Here is a 16,647-nt window from a genome sequence, read left to right on the forward strand (position 1 = left end):
CTGGTGAAGAACAGCAACATTCAAATTGTCCATAACTGTTTGTAATGTATGTATGTATGGTTTTATTTATATAGCGCTACTTATGTAGCAGCACTGTAACAGCAGAAAAATAAATGAACAGAAAAACAGGGGACAGTACAATAATAAATACTACAAATAAATACAGGTAACCTAGTAAGTAACATAGTAACATAATGCCATTACGTTCAACCATACGTGAGTACAGTTACATTAAAAGTAGCAAGTGTTAAAGATTCAAGAGAATGGCAGTCCCTACCCTGTAGAGTTTACAGTCTACCTGGGTGCATCAGATGGGGGTATTTATTCATTATTATTACATTAATATTAAAAGATGTGACAGCAGCACAGGGGCATTTTGACCACCTGTTTTTTTGTTCTGCCAGACAGCAGCAGCAGAACAACCACAGCTCTCTATTAACAACAGGAATATCTAGACCAACCATTATTTCTATTTTTTTTTCTAGGTAACCTAGAGTCTCCTTCTCCTATGTAACTGGAGTCACAAGCTGAACTTGGATTTCTTACTATTGAGTGCTATTCTGATATCTACTAGAAGCTGCTATCTTGCTACCTTCCCATTGTTCTGCTGATCAGCTGCTGGGAGGGGGGTGATATCACTCCAACTTGCAGCTCAGCAGTAAAGTGTGACTAAAGTTTATCTGAGCACATGGTTGTGTCACCCTGGGAAATGAAGAACATGGATAGCCCCATATGATATTTCAAAAGTAAATATTGTGAACTGGTAACGAGAAAACAGTTTGAAGAGAGATATATTTCCCCAAGGTTCATTTCCTACTCCCTTATGTATAGCAGTCCTGAGTGGGTTTATTCCTCAAGGATGTCTGACCTGGGAATAATTAGTAGGCTAGATCTGCCTGCAGTGAGAGAGAGTGTATGGGTCAGACTGAGAACTGATACCGGTGTGGGAGGGTTCCACCAGGAATCCCAGTAGGGGACCGGTAGTAGAGCGGGAAAGCACCCTATGTATTAGTTAGAGCCCAAGTGTGGCAAGGGTTTTGTTTTCTTTTATTTTTGCTCCTGTGTGGCAACATAGTCTATTACTGTACAGAATAAACTGTCTTTATTCACCTAAAGGACTGTCTGTATGTCTGATCCCACTCACAATATAAACAAATCTGTTTGTGTTTGTGTTTTGATTCTGTACTGAGCGCCAAAAAAGATACAAAGTTTCCCAAACTTAATTAGAAAAGTAGGCTTTTGGCAAAGAGCCCCGAATGCTCAAACACCTGCACTTAGATACAATTGTAACTAATAAGATAAACAGGTCTCTTGGGGGAACTGAGAATTACAATTTGTGGTATTTAGGGGTGTGGTCAAAAAACTTGCTGTACTATGCACAGCATTTCCTTTTGCCCCTCTTTGCATTTTTCAAATGTTGGGAGGTATGACTAGAGGTAGGCAGAAGAGGCACATTCCTAGGGTGAAACAGTTCAGCACTCACCCCCACTGCTAGTCCTTGCGTGGCTATATTACTATGCATGTGAATATTTCATTGTGCATGCCCCATGATTCCAATCAAGATATATTTAATCCTTTTTGGAGGCAAACCAGTCCTATTGGGTTTATTTAATGTTTAAATCAATTTTTAGTAGACCTCACTACCCACACCATGAAAAACCACCTACACTGCTTCAAAAGAAATTCTGTTCCTCTAATCTAAATTGGTAGCCTCTGGTACGCTGATCATTTTTATGGGAAAAAAGAACACAGTCTACAATATTTATATACTAATGTACTACCACTAACACTACCATTTAATGTATAACTTGCATTTATATTATTTTTACCAAAGTGCATAATTTTGCACTTTTCAAGACTGAACCTCATTTTGCATTTTGCAGCCCAGATTTTCAATTTTGTCGCTCTGCAAAGCGGCAGCATCCTGCAGGGAACTTATAGTTTTACACAATTTAGTATCATCAGGAAAAACAAAAACAGTACTTTCTATGCCCACCTCCAGGTCATTAATAAACAAGTTAAAAAACAAGGGACCAAGGACTGACCCCTGAAGTACTCCACTAATATTACTGGTCCAATTTTTAAAAATGTTCCATTTACCACCACTCTTTGTAATCTATCCTTCAGCCAGTTCTCTATCCAATTCAAATATTGTGTTTCAGGCCAATGTTCCTCAACTTATAACATTAACTTTCTGTGCAGTACTGTACCAAATGCTTTAGCAAAGTCCAAGTAAATGACATCCACTGCCATTCCAGCATTGAGGTTCCCTCCTCATAAAAAGCAATTAAATTAGTCTGGCAAGATCTGTTATGTATAAAACCATGCTGGTACAAACTTATAGTATTGTGCAATGTATTCAAGTATCCTATCTCTTTTTACCCCTTCCAAAAGCTTTCCTACCAGTGATGTCAGACTAACAGGCAGAGAACGGCATCCCTTTTTAAATAAGAGCACCATATCAGCAATTCGCCAGTTTCTCTGCATCAAGCCAGACCTCAATGAATCTGAAAAATTAAGTGAAGAGGTTTGGTAATAACATCGCTAAGCTTGTTTAATACCATGGAATGAATACTATCCGGTCCTGGACCTTTGTTTACCATTACATGCTCACAGGGCCGGAACTAGGGGTAGGCAGAAGAGGCAGCTGCCTAGGGCGCAATGATTAGGGGGCGCCAGGCAGAAGCCTCTGCTGCCTACCACTAGTTCCCCTACTTTGCCATCGCCCCCGCTGCTAATGACAAGCGGCGGGGGCAATGACCCACGGCATCGCGCCCCCCCCCCCGAACTGCACATGCGCGCCAACGGAGGGGGCGGGGCGGGCGAGGTGGCCGACCGGGTTTCCTAGGGCGCCCGGACGGCTTGGCCCGCCCCTGCATGCTCAAGTCTCTTTTGAACTTCCTCCTCAGTGACCCATGCATCAGTAATTATATTACTAGAATCAGGTCTATTTAAAAGGACATTTTCATTAGCTAGTTCCTTAGCTGTGCAGACAGATGAAAAATAAGAGTTCAGAATTTCTGCTTTTTCCCTGTTCTCATCAACCAAGTGACCCCCCCCCCCCATGATAATAAGGGTCCCAGCCCTTCTTGCTTCATTTTTTAGTTTTTACATATTTATAAAATAATTTTGGATTCATTTTACACCTTGCTGCAATACCCCTTTTTCATCTCTATTTTAGCTTTTTTTGCATGCTTTATTGTCTTCCTTGTACCTGATGAAAGTTTCTGCTGTCCCAGCTTCCTTGAATCCTTCCTAAAAATTTTTTTATTTCTTATCAATCTCTATACTAACACTTTTACCAAACAATAAAGGCTTTGCTTTGTGATGTCTTTCCTTGCTTACAAGGGGAATATACCGACAGTTTAACCCTGTGAAAAGCTTTTCCCAGTTGATACATTGCAGAGATAATGTCAAAGTTTGCATGTCTAAAATGTAGTGTTTTAATTACTTCCTTATAGAGCTGTCTCTGCAATATTATCTCAAAGGAGACCATATTATGTTTACTATTCCCTAAATGCTCACCCACACAAATGTTAGAGATGAATTATTAGATGAATATTGTTAGTTATCAAAAGGTCCGAAAGAGAATCATTCCTAGTAGGTTCTTAAACTGCCTGAAATAAAACATGTCATTTAGAATATTTACAAACCATTACTCCACTCAATGTCTGGATAATTAAAGTCCTACATAATAATAACTTGACCAAGTTGTGAAGCCTCCTCCATTTGTAATAGTAGCTGGGCTTCATACTCCTCACTTATATGTGGTGGTTTATAGCACACACCAATGATAATTTTCTTTGTAACTTTTAGTCCTGCTGAAATCTCTACCCAAATGGTTCCACACCCTCCCCGTTGCTATTTCTGGTAATTTTTTTAGCACATGCCCTTTATGCTTTACATAAAGACAAACCCCTTTGTCCCTTCTACAAAGGGTGTAACCATTTAAATTCAAGTCGCATGTTTCATCCCACCAGGTCTGATACAAATTATATCATAATATTCAGTACTTGCAATAAACTCCAGCTCTCCTAATTTACCTGACAAGCTTGTGCATAAGGTAATGGAGAGTTAGATCTAAGGTTACTATTAGGCTGCTTCCTCTGTCCCATAATACTGTATAATACTGTCGCTCACCCCCCTTGCCTAGTTTAAACACTCCTCCATCCTCTTAGCCATTCTTTCCCCTAGTACAGCAAATCCTCTTCCAGTGAGGTGAAATCAGTCAAAGCTATATAGATTGTATCCCAAGGAAAAGTCAGCCCAGTGCTGTAGGAACCCAAACCCTTCCTTCCTACACTAAGGGGCACATTTACTAATCCAGTCCGAATGCATTTTTTTCGTAATGATCGGTATTTTGCAACTTTTTCATCGCCGTCACAACTTTTTCGCACATTTTTCGAGCGCTCAATACGAAAATCGTAATGGCTATGGAAAAGTTGCAACAATTCACGAAAGTCTTAATGGCTATGAAAAAGTTGCGTCAATTCACGAAAGTCGTAATGGCTATGAAAAAGTCGCGACAATTCGCGCAAGTCGTAACGGCTACGAAAAAGTTACAACGGTGACGAAAAATCGCAAAAAATATGAAAAGTCGCAAAATGTTCGTTTCCAATCTGATTTTTTCCCATTCGGATTCGTGGATTAGTAAATCAGCCCCTAAAACTTCAGCCACACATTTAGCTCCCTAAGCTCTCAATGTCCTCCTAAACATGCAAGTGCCACAGGCAAAAAATAGAAAAAATTATATTGGAGGACCTTTCCTTAATCTTAAAGCCTAGATCTACCATTAATTTTGTCAATATATTTTTTTACCAATATGTACTAAGACAGTCGGATCTTGCCCAGCCCCATCCAATAATTTGTCAATGCGAAAAACCACATGCTGAACCCTGGCACCAGGAAGACAGCAAATTATTCAGTTGTAGTGATCCAAATGAAAGATTACTCTATCTACTTTCCTAATAATTGAGTCCCCTATAACCACAATCTGTTTATGCCTAGCTCTGTTCTCCTCCCCACCACTACTAGAGAAACTGACCTCCAAGCAGTTAAAGAGATCAGCCCCATCAGCCAGTCCATATTCTTCACACAGACTGGCAAATCTATTGGGATGCGCAAAACCCCAGAGCAGCCTCCCCAGAGCAGCCACCCCAGAGCAACACCCACACAAGATTTTCTAACTGTAACCCAGCTTCCTGCCTCATCATCCTGCCGGTGTTCTCCTCCCCCCCAACTATCTGACCCCGCTAGGTCCTGCTCAGTGAGCTAGAGACTCCGCTGAATCGAGTGCAGTGTTGCAATATGTGGCAATTCACTCACATGCACTACAGAGGTAAGCACTTTGGAACTACTGTTCCACAACTGCATACATGTGGCCAATTGTGCACTGAGTCAGACCTTCAATCTTGCTGCCACTCATTATCCTAGTTACAGAAAACAGACAAAACCAGGGGAAAAGACTTTTCTGCAAAAGGTGGATGTATGTATGTATGTATGTATAACTTTATTTATAAAGCGCCACAAGGGTACGCAGCGCTGTACAGTCTTACAGAATACAAAATTACACACAGGGAGGACGAGTGATATAATAAATAAATACAATAAATACATATATGTATATATATATATATATATATATATATATATATATATATATATATAAGTGCTATGTGGTATGAGACACAGTAGGAAGGAGGTCCCTGCCCCGTAGAGCTTACAATCGGTCGACTCGCCGACATGCCATACACGCACCGAATATCAACGAAACGAGGTTTCGTACGATATTATCGGTGCGTGTATGGCCAGCTTAACTTGGGTGAGGTCACTAGCAATTGAGTCCTAATATTATAACTGCATTCCTGATGCAACTTTCTGTCCTGCACTTTCAAATCAGGCTTTTGATGTGTGTGTATAAAAGTCATTTTCATTTTAAGCATTATTTTAGGGCAAGATATATTTGCAAATTTATTTTTAGACTATTTTATCATTCATGAAAAGGGAAAGTTAGAACTTTACTGCCACCCCTAAGACTGATCTCTTTTTTGTGGACTCCACTTCCAACCCTAAGAGGTATCTATTTATTTGTGAGAATAGTAGAACAATAAGGCTAGTTGATGTCAGGGGAAGGGTCTGTAAATGTGAGTTGTGTGAACAGTAAGGTAAGCAGGTGGTACAGCTGGTACAGTGGTACAATTGGCCACTTGAAATAAAGATGTTGCAGTAGGCCATTAGTGTGAACAGAGCATTTTGCAAACACAGGTGAAAACACCGGATGTCCTTACATGGCAAACATTAGGGGCTGCTGCCATCTACTGATAGGACAGAACATTGCAATAACTATATACAAAATGGTGTCAGGGTAAAAGTTAGTAACTGTATTGGTAGTGAAGATCCAACAAACAAAATTTTTTAAGTTACTTCCATACTCCACATTTAAGGGGTCCACCATTCAAACATATTTTTTCTATACTGCAATCAATTGTAATTATACACATTAAAAACACAAGTTCATTCAAATTGTCAGTGACTTGAAAGTCATTTGTAAGTGTAACTGCTATTCAAAGCAACATGTGTCTGTCCCTTTATATTTTTGCACTGCTGGTTCTGACTCCTGAAACAGCTAAATTGGAGGAGAACTTGTGCTATTTTGGAGTCAGAAACAGGGAGATATAAAAAATTTCTGCTTTCAAAAGCATTGACATTTACAAATAGTTTTAACTTGTTGAAAATGTTTAAATAATGTATATTTGTATAAAAAACTGTGTAATAAAACAATTGAATGCAGGGTTAGACTGGCCCACTAGGGTACTATATAAAATTCCAGTGGGCCTGAGTCCTTCTGAACCCTGGCTAACCCATCACCAGTCCTAAAGAAGGCAGGTTGCGAGGGTGAGCCCCAGGTACCCCGGTTAGACGCTGATTAAGTAACCATGGATCTATTTCATTTAAATTAGGTTTAAAGGGGTGGTTCACTCCAGGTGAACTTTTTAGTTTGTTATAAAACACAGTTTTGGTCACAGTTTAGACTTAAAGAAGTAACTGCAATTATAAATACTGTAGCTCAGAGGAAAACAGAACTGGAGAACATGAATGTGCAAAAAACATATGACATAGATTGGATTCCTGTGTTAGCTAAAGTATGTATTACTGAAATAAATAAAGTTGTGGCTTTTACATTTTGGCCAAACCAAATCAAAAGTTTTCTGCTGGAGTACTTGTGTTCTCATGCTCCATATATGTACAGGAATCTTACTGAAAAGTATAATGTGAGAGATAGTCTACTGGTATCAAATTTTCTTTCACTGATACATGGCTAAAGTATATTATATCAAATGGAGAAACTGGAAAGCCTCTTTATTTATTCACCTGCTAAAATAAATGTTTATGGATTTCACTGTGGGTTCTGATTCTAGTTTTAGTGACTGGAAGTATGCATCTGACCACATCATGCACCATGTAAACAGTACAGAACATCAAAGGTGTTTAAAAGCCTATGTTAACAGGTACCATGCACAAAGTTAAATGAATTCTGACCAACATCATATCACATACCTGGGGATCAAATTTACAGACCACCATGCTGATACATACAAACTGAATATCACCCAAACCATTCTAGATCTCCAACATGAACTAAATAATTGGAAAACAGCGACCCTAACCTTCCTAGGTAGAGCATATCTCATAAAAATGATATATTTCCCCATACTACTGTAGAAAATCCAGATGCTGCCCTATTACCTCAAACAAAAAGACCTCAAACTAGCAAATAAGATATTCCGAGAATTTATATGGACAAACAAAAGACCCAGAATTGCCATGTACAAATTCCAACAAACGAAAACCAATGGGGGCATCAATTTCCCAAATTTACACAATTATAATGTGGCCGCCCTCCTACGTCATGTTGGAGACTGGATTTACAACACCAACACATATAGCAACTTAGAACTAGAACATACCCTCATGGAAGCAACAAACCTCAACTTTCTCCCTTATCTTTCACCAAATGAACTAACAACCAACCAAAAAAACAACCCACTATTCATTCATACCTATAAAGCCTGGCATACAATTAAGCATAAACACAAAACCACCAAAAATCTCTCCTTATACCTACCCTGGACAGGAAACACAAACTTCCATAGTGGCCTAATGACCAACACTTTTGTAAAATCGAAACAAGAAGGACTTCACTGCATCAGAGACATACTTAACAGAAAACTTTCTCTTATGACATTCACAGAAGCAACCACTAAATTTCCCTTTCTCCAAACCCAACACTTCCACTTCATACAAGCCACACACTATGTGAGAGAGGTCTTGAGACAACTAACAGAACAAGATCTTTCTAGCCCTGTGAATCATATATGGAAAGGAGCCAACACCCACCACTCCACAGCATCCATCCATAGACTTATCAGACTAAACCCAAATGACATACTTAAAGATACATCTTTAAAGAAATGGACAGATACCATTCCGAACGCTGATGAACAGCATATCTTAAAACTCCACCTACATGCCATGAGATTAACTCCCTCCAGCCAATACCAGATTATGACCCTACTATTACACCAATCTTACCTTACCCCATCACGGAGATTTAAAATGGGACAACCCCAAATGCCTGAGATGCAAAAAAGACGAAGGCTCACTAACCCACTGCATCTGGCAATGCCCAATTATCCAACCCCTGTGGAAGCAGATATACGACTATTGGCACCAACTGACAATAAAAAAATTTGTACCAGATATCAAATGGGCCCTTTTCAGTAAAATAAAAGGGGGACGACAGATCACTAAATCCGACAGAGCACTAGCAGGGAAATTAGCCGCAGCAACTAGAAAAGCCATACTCCAGGAGTCACACCACCATCCATAAATCTCGTCAAAAGCAAATTACACTTTCTCTTCCACATGGATTGGCTTGAGGCATCAACCAACAAAACAATTCATACACACAGTTTTTTCGACACATGGACAACTTACATCTTGAACCTCCCCCCAGACGTTAGGCAGCTGACAGTTGACACATTCAAGAATACCATATGGTATGACCACGAGAGTCTCAGAGGCACTAATCCTCTACTATATGCCATGACGGCTCCAAGATGAGTCATCGCTGCCTCCCAGGATCCACAACATAAAGGAAACAGGTACCCCAAATAACCCTCCTCAGAACTGGTGAACTGAAATGTATATAGTTCATGTTGATTTTATCTGAAGCTTCATATCATATTTTGTTTGTTTTATTTGCCAATCGGACCTCCCACTATATCTTATCTTTGGTAACTTGGCTCACCTAAGTGTGAAACAGCCAACTACCCACCATCCATATATCTACGTACCTACAACAAGTTTATCAACATAATTGTCTTAAACCACAAGAGCACTAAACACCCATGCATAATAATATGTCTTGACTTCTGTAAAAGATAAAATCCTGCATATGTCGAATCCAATTGTTATATACAAAATACAAATAAAAACAATTTAAAAAAATAAAAACAAACAACACAAGACTTATAGGATCTAAGGGTGGCATATTGTGCCAAGTGCATAGTTCCCCTAAGAATGATATGCAAGAAATACACTTGGTTAATATACAGTAACTTCACCGTTTGTTGATGCAATTATATACAACGTTATGTATCTATGGTAACATTATTATGTAACATGACATCTCAATAAAAAACTTAAAACTCAAAAAAAAAAAAAATGAATTCTGACAAGATCAAATCACTTCTGACATACAAAAGGCATTTTAATTCCAAGAGAGGTATTGGAAAGGTGTCTTAAGACTAAGGGGCAGTGAGTATAGAGCTTAATACATAAAATCTAACCAACATTCTATTAATTCCTATTGGATTTTTAGAAGGGTGTTTATCAATGGATGAAAGTTAGAACTCACCATTTGATAAATACGCTTTTTAAAATTCCCATAGGGATGAATAGAACATGGGTGAGTTTTTATGTATTAAGCTCTATACTCACGTTTTGATAACTCTGCCCCTTATTGTTGCTATAATGGAGTTTCTTTCCCAGTATGGCTTACTTTTCTTTGGCAAAGGGAATGTTGTGCTCACCACTTTCACTTGAAAGTCAAGTCTAAATATTTATTATTTTCAGGTACCGTTATAAGAAAAACTCTGCTAAAATAAACCACATTGCAGTCAAAAGATACTGCCTGAAGCTGTACGATCTATTTTTTGGTTGAATCACAGACACCTGTAATATGCAGCTATACCTTTGCAAATACAGAGACATATTTTGGCACTGTATTCAAGTTAAAATAGTTTCATTGTTTGTATCTAAAATAAGGCACCCCCAGAAATCTTACAGCAGATATACATGCTTGCCATTTTGCACAGGATTGCCTCATATATGCCATGTTGTGGTAGTTCAGGTTTATATTTATTGCTGAATATTTTATGAGTAAAAATCTAAATGCAACTTGAGAAAGAGTGGGGGATGAGTTGTTTGTGCCAGGTGAGGGGGGTCCACCAATTGGATCTTTGTCAAGGGCCAGATTAATCAACTACTAAATGATGGTATTATAACTACTCAAAAAATTTCGGTTCTGCATCGTCCATGTGTCCCTAAGGACTTTCAGTGGAGTTCTTCCATCCATTTCCCTTTTCTACCCCCTTTTTTTTCCTTTTAAACAATAATTTTAAAAATATTTTGCAGTATATGTACTGTACTGCAAAATAAGTATTGAAATAAGTATAGCTAACCAAATCACCAAGTGCATGTTTGAGCTAATATATAATAAAACTGCTGCTGTCTGCACTCATTTTCCAGCTCTCTGACAGCAGTTCCTTATTGATCCTCCTTTGGATGAGCTGAGAGAAGGCAAATGATTTAAAACTCCCATTTTCAGATGAGCAAAAAAGTGAACCAGTACAAAGGAAATGAGAAATTCCTGCATACAAGGTAACATACCACAATGCCAGGCAGGCCCCGACTGTGATTCTCAAATGGCCCCCACCAGCCGACTAAACAGTAACTGTCTATGGCATCTTACTGTAGCCCCTCTGGCATTTACCAGAATCCACAGATTGCCAGTCTGGGCCTTGTGCCAAAACTAGTCTGTATGCAGAAATAAATTATTACTTACTTTTGCCTCCACCCTTATTGATAACCTCATACAGACACCCCTGCCAGTTAAGGACATTAGTTCCTTCTTCATATGCTTACACTATTATTATATTCTTTATTATTATCACTCATAATGGCTTGGCTAAAATAGGATCTGTTTTAATTCTTTACTGTTTTGCCCATGTGAGCTTTTTCAAAACTGTATGTTTACACAGGACACCGCCTCCCTAAAAGTTACAACAAAAGAGAAATGGGCAGTTGGGGAAGATAAATTTTACCTAAAGTTATGGGGCCACCCACCAAACCCACCAATGCACAATGATTGACTAAAAAGTTATTATGTTGGGTTGAAAACCCCAACATACTGTTCTTCGACTTTAGCTTATTCTTCCGCTTCTTCTTCTTCTTCTTATTCTTAGCGCCCCCCATTTTCTAAACGCTACTCCTCCTACAGTTTTAGGGGTACAGCACCCAAACTCCCCACACATCTTTGCCCTATAACGGAGCAGGTTGCTTGTGCTTTTCTAAGCGATCCGGCCCCCCGTCTTTTTGTGGCGCCGCTCCGAACACCCCAATTTTCCCATTGACTTTGACAGGGAAGATTTTCAAACTGCTGCCAATCTTACAGCTTTGAAGCTACACCCCCAAATGTTGAATAACATAATCATGGGGTCACCCCGAATGAAGCAGCAACATTTGTTGGATGACCCCAAAGTGGGATGGGCCAACAACAGCCAATCAAATTTTAATCATTGACTTTAATGGGGAAATTGAAACTGCTGCCAATCTTACAGCTTTGAGGCTACACTCCCCAAACTTGAATCACATAGTCATGGGCTCAGCCTGAATGAAAATAGGATGATTATTGGATGCTTGAAAGTGGGCGGAGCTGTGATCCGCCAATCAGATATTACCTATTGATTGGCGGAAATTCAACCTGCTTCCATTCTCACAGTAATAACGTCGGGGTCCCCAAACTTTTTACACTTGGTCACTAGGGGACTGCAGTTTAAGTTTTGAAAAGTGGGGGAGCCACCAACAGCCAATCAAATTTCACCTATTGATTTTTATTGGTTTGATGCCAGATTTTCCAAACTTTGCACAGTCAGTCACTGGGTGACTACGCATTCAGGTTTTTTTAAAAAAAAAAAACCCACAAAGTGGGAGGGGCCAACAGCAGCCAATCATATTGTACCCATTGACTTTTATGGGTAAATTGAAACTGCTGCCAAACATACAGCTTTGAGGCTACATTCCCCAAACTTGAATCACACCATCATGGGCTCAGCCTGAATGAAAATATGATGATTGTTGGATGCCCAAAAGTGGGCGGAGATGTGAACAGCCAATCAGATTTTACCTATTGACTTGGCAGAAATCCAACCTACTGGCATTCTCACAGTAATAACACCGGGGTCCCCAAACTTTGCAGGGTTAGGCACCAGGTAACTGTGGTTCAAGGTAAAAAAAAGTGGGTGGAGCCACCAACAGCCAATCAGAGTTTACCTATTGACTTTCAATGGAGAAATCCAACCTGCTGCCAATCTCACAATACTAACACCAGGGTCCCCAAACTTTTCACAGTTGGTCACTAGGGGACTGCAATTTTAGTTTTGAAAAGTGGGCGGAGCCACCAACAACCAATCAGATTTCACCTATTGATTTTTATTGGTTTGTTGCCAGGCTTCCCAAACTTTGGGAAGTCACTGGGTGACTATGCATTTAATGTTTTTTGTATTTTTGTAAGTGAGTGGAGCCACCAACAGCCAATCAGATTTTACCTATTGACTCTAAATTGGGAAATTCAACCTGCTGCCATTCTCACAGTATTAACACCAGGGTCCCCAAACTTTTCACAGTTGGTCACTACAGGACTACAGTTTTAGTTTTGAAAAAGTGGGCGGGGACACCAACAGCCAATCAGATTTCACCTATTGAATTTTATGCCAGAGTTCCCAAACTTTGCACAGTCAGTCACTGCGTGACTTTGTACTCATGGTTAGAAAAAGTGGACGGGGCCGCCAAAAGCCAATCACATTTCTTTCATTGTTTTCAGAGGGGAAATTTAACTGCTGCCATTCTCACAAGTTTAATGTCAGGGTCCCCAAACTTTGCACAGTTTGTCACTAGGTGACTATGTTCCAAGTTTAGAAAAGTGGGTGATGCCAAAAACAACCAATTAGATTTCACCTATAGATAGATGAAAATCTAAGGTCTCCACACTTTGCAGAGCTAGTCACCTGGTAACTGCAGTTCAGAGTTAGAAAAAGTGGGTGGAGCCAACAACAGCCAATCAGATTTTACCTATTGATTTTCAATGGGAAATTCAACCTGCTGCCATTCTCACAGTATTAACACCAGGGTCACTAGGGAACTGCATTTTTAGGTTTTAAAAAGTGGGTGGAGCCACCAACAGCCAATCAGACTTCACCTATTGAATTTTTTTTTGGTTTATATTTAAAATGTTGCTTTGCTCACACTATTTATGTCAGGGTTCCCAAACAAGTGGGAGGAGCCAGCAACAGCCAATCCATTTCCACCCATTAGATTTCATTGGTTTATATTTAAACTGATGCCATTATTTAAATATTAATTCCAGGGTTGTTAAAGTTTCCAGAGTTAGTCACTGGGTATTTGCCATTCAAAGTTAGAAAAAAAGTGGGCGGAGCCACCAACAGCCAATAACATTTCACCTATTTACTTTCAATGGTGAAGTGTAAAATGCTGTCAGCCTCACAATGAATGCCTGAGTCCCCAAAATTTGCAAAGTTGGTCACTGGGGGACTGCAGTTCAAAAATAGAAAAAAGTAGGTTGGGCCACTAACAGCCAATCAGATTTCATCCATTGAATTTTATTGGTTTAAATTTAAAATGCTGTCATTCTCAAACTATTTGTCACAGGGTGACTTCGACTCAAGGTTAGAAAAAGTGGGCGGAGCCTCCAACCACTAATCACAATTCACCTATTGACTTTTATTGGTTTAAATTTTAATTGCTGCCGTTCTTTAACTATTAATCCTAGGGTCCCTAAACTTCGCAGAGTTAGTCACTGGGTAACTGCAGTTCCAGGTTAGAAAAAGGTGGAGTCACCAACCGCCAATCAGATGTCGTTGATGTCAGTGGGGAAATTTAAGTTGCTGCCATTCAGACACTATTAAAACCAGGGTCCCCAAACTTTGCACAGTGGTTTTTACTGTATAACTGTGGTCCAAGGTCAGAGAAAGTGGGCAGAGCCCATTCAGTGACTTCATGTTTTTTAACCCAACATGAAGTTTGTTCTTAAACTTCCCTTTCTAGTTAACTAATATTGTGATATTTGTGCTTCACTAAATCTGCACCATAGTGTGGCCTGCACTTTAAAAATAATAACATACATTAGCACATATGCATTAACTGTGCATGAAATGCAGCAACTCACAAATGTAACTCTATAAATGTAAAACTCTTTCTGTTAATGGTTTTAAAATTTCAACCAATCAAAGAGAAGGTAATCAAGCACTTTGCCTTCAGTGTAGTGCTGTTTGGGCAAGCTTTGTGCCATAGACCGTGCTTCTTATTTTGGCATGTGTCAGTATATGTTTAGTTTCAGTAGTATCAAAGGTTTCTCGGCACAATACACAGTCAATAAATCAGGTAACCCAGCTAATATTTAACACCAGTAGACAGTTAAACAAACCCTTGTTGCAAGAACATTATTAGAAGTGAACTATGAAATGCAATTATAACACAATATTAAAAATATTTCTTTTTATTGAGAAAAAAGTCCTTTTCTTGTCTGTAATAATGCAGATTCTAAAACAGTAGTCAGAAAGTTAACTTTGTCTTTCTATATCAACACTGCATTGGAGTTTAGTGAACAATTTCATATTTTGCTAACTTTTGATTATTTAATAACCATATTATAATAAAGCTTAAATCTTATGTTATGTATGAAGAACTAGAAAATTCTTCCCGACATATAAACAACATCTGCTCTTTACAAAACCAAGTTAATTAATTGAGGGATTTCTCAGGCACATCGAGTCAATGTTGTCATTGTCTGTCTGTTGATGGCATCAGCGGTGACTTGTATTTCATCCTGCCTGTGTTCTGGGAGTAAATAAGTTTGACATTCAGTGTCTTCAGCTTTGGCTCTTGAGGGTTGAAGATAACTGACATATTGCCAGTATATCTAAAAAAACAACGGAGAAAGTAGCAGATTTCTTTTTTTTCTAATTTCTATACTTAATAGAAACATATTTTAATGAATACAATAAATGTCAGGCTTGCTCGCTCCGCAGGCCGCATCGACATTACTGAATGCGTTGGGATGGACGCGCGTCCAAATTGTCACCACGCGTGGACATGCGTCAGAATTAACACCGCACACTGACGCATCTTGGTTGGATGATGCACACATGTGCATTCGCAAAGGACTCTGGCCTAGACACTTTGCGAAGTGATCCCTGTTGCCTGAAACTGACACTGAGCGTTATTCCCTTGCCTGATCTTTCGTGTACCTGACCTCTGCCTGATCCTGTTTCCTTGCTGCCTGGACCGACCCACTTTCCTGCCTGACTACGCTTTTGCCTGTCGATTCTGCTTTGACGCCCGGTTACCTATGGCACTCCTGACACTCCTCCACAAGTGCCAGTCCTGTTCCTACCCTCAGTGACTGTTCTGCTCTGTGGGAGGTGTAGGTGAGGCTAGCTACCTTCAGTTTCCTCCAGGAAAGACATGCCATTCCTTAAAGGTACGGTGACAACTGCGATAATAAATATATATATACATGCCATGTGGCATGAGACACAGTAGGAAAGAGGTCCCTGCCCTGTAGAGCTAACAATCTAAGTGGGTAGGTAACATACAGGCACAAATTGGATGGTAAAAGTGCACAAAGTTTGGGGGTTGGCCCTTAAGTGCAGGACTAGACAAGATAATTAAATAATCTGAAGAATCTGAAGAATCTGAGTTTTTTCTTAAAGAGCAATAAGGTATAAAGGTTTAAGATGAGATATGGCAATGTGTGTGGATGGCATAAAAGGCAGTGGCCCTGAGAGGAGTGGAGGAGATGGCCAGGAACATACACGTTGAGTGAAGAAATATAGTGAGGAGCCAGGGAGTGAAGGGCTTTGAAAGTTAGCAAAAATATTTGGTATGCTATCCTTTGCTTAGCAGCAGCCATGCTAGAGATTTTACTTGGGGCTGAACAGGTTCTCTCTTAAGGGAAAGCAAGAGAATCCTAGCAGAAGAGCTTAAGAGAGATTGCAGGGGAGAGAGGTGGGAGTGTGGGAGACCAGTGAGATAATAGTAATCTAAATCATGCCTCCCAACTGTCCTGATTTCTGCAGGACAGTCCCTCTTTTAACAGCTCAACCTGCAGTCTGGATTCTTACTGAAAAGTCCCTAATTTCCCTTTGATCTCCTGCACTGAACACTTAAAAAGATACAAACTTAATTAAAAAGTAGCTTTTGGCGGAGAGACCGGAAAGTTAAACAAGCTTCACCTGCAGTTAGATACATTGTTTCTCACATTTAATTAAAAAGTAGCTTTTGGCA

Source organism: Xenopus tropicalis, chromosome 9, assembly GCF_000004195.4.
Source record: "Xenopus tropicalis strain Nigerian chromosome 9, UCB_Xtro_10.0, whole genome shotgun sequence".
Classification (NCBI taxonomy): Eukaryota; Metazoa; Chordata; class Amphibia; order Anura; family Pipidae; genus Xenopus; species Xenopus tropicalis.